Here is a 6,048-nt window from a genome sequence, read left to right on the forward strand (position 1 = left end):
AAGGAGGGACAGGTCCTTGGAGAGGGACATCATGCTTGGGAGGGTGGAGGGACAGTGCAGGAGGGGAAGACCCTCTAAGAGGTGGATTGATTCAGTGATTGGGGTAATCGGGATGGGTGTGTCAGAGGCAGTGCAATCGGCACAGAATAGAGCAGGGTTTAGGGCTGTTGTACATAGGGTTGCTATGAGTCACAAGTGACTAGACGGGACATAGCACAGCACATAGCATAGCAAGAGACTTATATGTCTTACTCTGAAACAGTGTGAGATTGTGGCTTGAAATTGTTCCAAGAACAACTAAAGTTTGCAACAAATGTCCATAGTGTCATAGTAGAAAAGTCATTCTCTATCTGAACTCCTACCCAGAGCAAATGATTAAATACTGGGCTACTAACTGAAAGATAGGAAGTTCAAGTCAAGAGGTACCTGGGCAAAAAGGCTGCATGATCCAACTTCTGAAAAACCAGCCTCTGAAAAATCTGATAGAGATAGTTCTGCTCTGACACACATGAGGTTAAAATAAGTCAGAATCAACTTGACAACAATTGGTAATGATGATAGAAAAAGACTAACAAGAATGTCAGTCTAAGACATTGAGTGAAAAAATCCAAGTTTCAGGCAAATTACATCCAAGTTACAGGACACTTAGATGTTAGTCTTCACCTGCAAACTTTAAGAAGAGTTTGTATTTGTTCACATGTGAACAGGAGTCTTGAAAAATAGCCATCGAGTAAATCACAAGGTTTATCTTCTGAAACATCTCAAATAAATCACCATGATGTAAAATGGTACAGACTCTGTGGAAAACTGTCTGGCAGTTATATATAGAAGCTAGTATTACTTGTCAGAAATCTTATTCCTTGCCAAATAGTAGAAACCATTGAAATCTGTTCATCAACAGAGGAGTAAAGAAATAAAACATTATCCATTTATACAATGGAGTACTAGTCAGTCACACAGAGAAATGAAGCCTTGGTGCATGCCGTGGCGTGGATGGGCTTTGAAACACTCATTATGAATGGAATAACTCATCCACAAAAGGACAAATGGTGACCATACTTGTGCGGAGTAGTACTGCTCCTTGAATTTTCAAGGATGGGAATTTCCAGTAGCAGATCACTAGGCTTTGCTTCTGAGCTTCTTTTGGGTAGATTTGAATTGTCAACGTTTAGGTTAGCAGTCTAGCTTAACTAACTTAACCATTGTGTCACTCAGAGACTCTGAGAGATAATGATAATTAACTGCTTAAAAAGGCATGGCATTTGTCTGGATTGGAATACTTTAATAATTGTTAAATCAATAACACAGAATTATTTTATAAGAAGAACCAAGGAAAGTTTTGTCAGTGTTTTATTTGTAAATTGTGGTGAATATACAAGTACCCAAATATTTGTCAATCCAACATTTTTTCACATTTAGGGATTTGTAGCATCATCTGTGTTTATTGTGTTATTCAACCACTGGCTCCTTTGCTCTGTACAGGGACATGTGATTGAACACAACTCTGAAAGGAAAGGACGAGAATAGGGTGCAGGTCCCCCAGGGTGACAGCAGGACCGTTCTCCTGCCACCATCAGCAACCAGGCCCCACGCCTAGGTGTTGACTCTGCTTGAGCCCCTGAGAAGCTTCCATAATTGACTCACCCATGGCAGGCAGGGAGGGAGGGTGAGGACACAGACCTCCTGAGGCTTCTCCTCCCCGGAGGGTCCCCAGAGGTCTCAGCATCCCCATAGCAGAGGCTGAGGCAGCAGGACACAGCCAGAAGAAAGGGCAGTGTACAGAGGAGGCATAAATATTGGGGTTTGGGTTGAGTCAACTCTCTGCCCAGCTGGTATTACCAGGGCATCAGGATCCTTGCCTGACAGCTGGCCCTGACTCACTCCACATCACAGCCTCAGCTGCAGGAAAATCCAAGCCAAGACCTCCCACTGGAGAAGGCAGAAGCAAGTGCAGAGCAAGGAGCCCCAGGTGAGTGAGTCTTCTCTCTCCCCCTCCCCCTGACCAGGATTTAGGAAGCCAGTGTTCAAATTGGAGAAGTCTCCTTGTTTTCACAACCCCAAAGGCAATTACAGAGTCTCTGAGTTGTGCAAATAGTGATAGGCAAGGGTAAGAGTTCAAAACCACTCAGAAGCCCATTGGAAGAAAAGGCTAATGGTTGTGGGGGACAGTTCTAATCTGACTATATGAGGCTACCAGGAGTCAGAGACCACTCAGTTCACAGACACTAGTGAGGCTTTGGGTTTTGCCTCCTCCACTGTTTTAGATTACTGCCTGGAATTATCTCTCCTCCTAGATCAGAAACTCAAACTTTGACTGCCCTGAGGTTGCAGTGAGCACATCTCTCGGTTAAACCTCACTCTCATCTAGGCTCTCATGTCCCCCCAACCCCCGGCTTGTGACATTTTCCTCTTTGGGCCACTAAGGAGTTCAGATATTCTCTTCACAGTCATACAATGTCTCTCACCATCACACTGTGAAACTTCTTTGTTGCTGTGGTGCTGAAAGCTATGCCACTAGAGTTTCAAATATTATTAACAGAATCACCATGGTAGACAGGTTTCAGCAGAGTCTATGAAGAAAAATCTGAAAATCTACTTCCAAAAATCTTACAGTGAAAATTACGGATGCCAAGTCCACTTCCTAACAAATGGACCACCACCAGAAGTTAGCATCAACTCAGTGGCAGCTGGTGACTTATAGATAATTGGAATTGATGGCAAAGAGGGAAGAGGCAGGACCTGAGGAGGACACAGGGTAGTTCCTACCTTTGACACAGTGTGATGTCGCTGCAGACCTTATCTAACTTGATCTCCTGAAGTGTTTGATGTTGATTTATTAGACAATTGGGGAAAATAGGGGCAGAGAGAGGGGAGTCATTGCTTAAAGTTACCTAGAAAGTTTCTCTGACTTTGAACTTCCCTCCCTGTGTTGGCCAGAAACTAATGGTTAAAAATATCGAGAAATAGACATTTAAAGGAGACATAAAAGGATTCCGGGTTACTCACACCTTGGCGGGGGGAGGGATTCTTGGGTGGTTACCAGCAATAGGAGAGGAGAAAAGCTGAGTGGATAGGTTGTTGTTGTTAAGTGCCAACGAGTTAGAATAGTGACTCTATGAACAAAAGATCTGAGCCCTGTTCTATCCTGTGCCACTCTCTCACTTCCTGACACACAAGAGCACATTGCGGCAGTCCCCATGTCAGTCCACTTGATTGAGAGTCTTTCTCTCCTTTGCTGACCCTCTCCACTTGCCAGCATCATGTCCTTCTCCAAGGAATAGCCTCTCCTAGCAATATGTCCAAAGTATGTGAGGTGAAGCCTCATCATTCTTGCCTCCAAAGAATATATCAGTAACAGACACATATTAAGATGAATGTAGGGAGAGGAAACATGCAGACACAAGGGAGTACTCAGCACAGTATCACTAAAGATTTGAAAGACACAGAGCAAAATGAGTAGAAAGGGTGTGGTTACAATATGGGAACTGTAACTAATGCCATAAATCAAAATATGTATGAATGTAAAACCAGTTTGCTCTGTAAACTTTCATTTAAATCACAGTAAAAGGAAAAGAATTCAGGCCTGGGATGTTCTGGCCGCCTCTCTGAGCTATGAGGTATCGGAGCAATACTAGGGGGCAAAGCAGAGATGACAAGACATTAAGGATAAGAATTAGGTGCACAAAGAGCTGACCCTGACTCTTGGTGACCTCATGAGTTCCACAGCAAAACTGTATTCTGTAATACTTTAAATAGCCAATATTTGGAATTAGCTTACCAGGTTTTTATTTCAGGGCACCTCTGGGTGTACTTGAACCTCCAACCTTTAAATTAGTAGCCAAGTTCCTAACTGTCCCCAGTACCATGGGATTCCATAATAAATTGCCATTGAATTAGCTTTGTCTCCTGGTGACTCCATGTGCATCAGGATAGACTTGTGCTCCCCTGGGTTTTCATGAAGTAGACCCTCAGATTGTTTTCCAAGGCACCATTGGAAGAACTTGAACAGCCAACTTTTGGGTTGTAAGCCAAGGGCTGTGGATGGGGAGAGGAAGAGTAATGTGAGAGAAGAAAGAGCTGAGATGGGAAAGATAAGGAAGTAGAAGAGTAAAGAGATTTAGCAAGAAGAGGCAGCCAAGCGGGACAAACAGGAAAATTAGAATGAAGTCATAGAGATGTAGACCTACCTGGGTCTCACTTATGGGTGATTTGACTCCCCCAGGGGACATCTGTTAACATCTGAAGGCATCTTTTTGTTGTGGTGGTTTTATATATGTATGTGTGTGTGTATATATATGTATATGTATATGTATACGTATATATGTATATATATGTAAATATCCACCATTTCAACCATTTTTGAATGCAAAATTCAATGATATTTATTTTGTTCACCGTTATATCCATGTGCAGATCTTTCCACCATGCTTAACAGAAGTTCAGTGCCACATAAGTAATGACTCTCTCTCATTTCCTACCATGCGTGATAACTACTATTGAGCCACGAGGCAGTATCAATAACATGTATCATGCTGTGTAACCTTCATTCATAATCATTGCCAACTTCATCCTCATCATATTCAGAGGCCCACTGCTTCCTAAACAATAGTTTCTTCTCCTCTTCTCCCACCCACTGCTGGAAACTACTAATGAACTTTAGTTTTATGCATTTACCTACTCTTGTTTTGTCACATAAGTGAGATCATGGAAGTCCAGACAATGCCTTCTGTGATTGATTAATTTAACTCAGCATGATGCTTCCAAGATTGCCCCTCATTGTAACATGTACCAGAACTTCAGTGCACGGATAGCCTGTGGTATTTGTCTCATTTCATCTGCTGACTAACACCTGGGTTGCTCCTGCCTTTCGGCTATTTGAATAGTGCTGCTATGAACATTCCTGTTCAAGGGTTTGTTTGTAGTCCTGCTTTCAAGTTTCCTAAGTATACACCTAAAGTAGACATTTTTTATTGCTTTTTTAAAGTTATGATTTTTCTTTTTTTAAAAAAAATTTATTTTATTAATTTTAATGAACATTTACAGAGATTTTTTAATTTCCATTCATTTATTGTTGCACTTTTCTCCCTGCCCAGCCCCCCCCCCCCCCCCCCCCCCCCCAGTTCGCTCCTCTCTTTGAAAAGCAAAAGAAAAATTCCTTCTTTGGTATTAATGCTTACAAAGAGATTTGTTTTTATTCATGCAATCATACATATTTTTCTCTCTTTCTCTCCTTTAATTCGCTTTATAAAGCTTGTGTTGTCCCAGATTATTGTCACACATATAAAGCCAAATTGTCCATGTTTTCAAATTGCCCTTCCCGTCACCTATTCTAGTGCACAGTGCTCATGACCTCTCTATCCTTTCCCTGCTCTTCTCCGTAGCTCCCCTTATCCATTCTATTGTTATAGCGGTGGTATTATGTTTGTCCTTTTGTGACCAAGATACTTCACTCAGCGTAATGTTTTCCAAACTCATCCATTTTGTGTAGTGTTTGACCCACTACTGGGCATATGTTCCAAAGAATTCAGAACTGTGACGCACAAACAAATATATACACAGTCATGGTCATTGCAACAGTGTTCACAACAGCAAACAGATGGAAGCAGCCTACGTGCTCATCAACAAATGAATCAGAGAAATTACGGTGCATTCACACAATGGAATATTAAATAGTGTTGAAAACCAAGGAATGTGTAAGACAGTTACACAACATGGATAAGACTGGAAGATATAATGCTGAGTGAAATATCTCAGTCACAAAAGGACAAACAATACATAAGACCACTATTCTAACAATAGGATGGATATAGTAGAGAGGAGGAGAACAGGAAAAGAGTGGACAAATAACACACACCACACTGGAATGGGTGAAGGGAAGGGCGATCTGAAAGGAATGGACAATTGGACATTATATGTATAATAATTAACATTCTAGAACAGGAAACGTTTACAAAGTTGGGGAAGGGAAGAGAATGTATATAAATGAATGACTGAAAACTAAAACTAAAGTGTTAGTAAACTTCCACTAAAATCACAATTAAAAAAACC

Source organism: Elephantulus edwardii, unplaced genomic scaffold (assembly GCF_000299155.1).
Source record: "Elephantulus edwardii isolate Elephantulus edwardi_28Jun2011 unplaced genomic scaffold, EleEdw1.0 scaffold00226, whole genome shotgun sequence".
Lineage (NCBI taxonomy): Eukaryota > Metazoa > Chordata > Mammalia > Macroscelidea > Macroscelididae > Elephantulus > Elephantulus edwardii.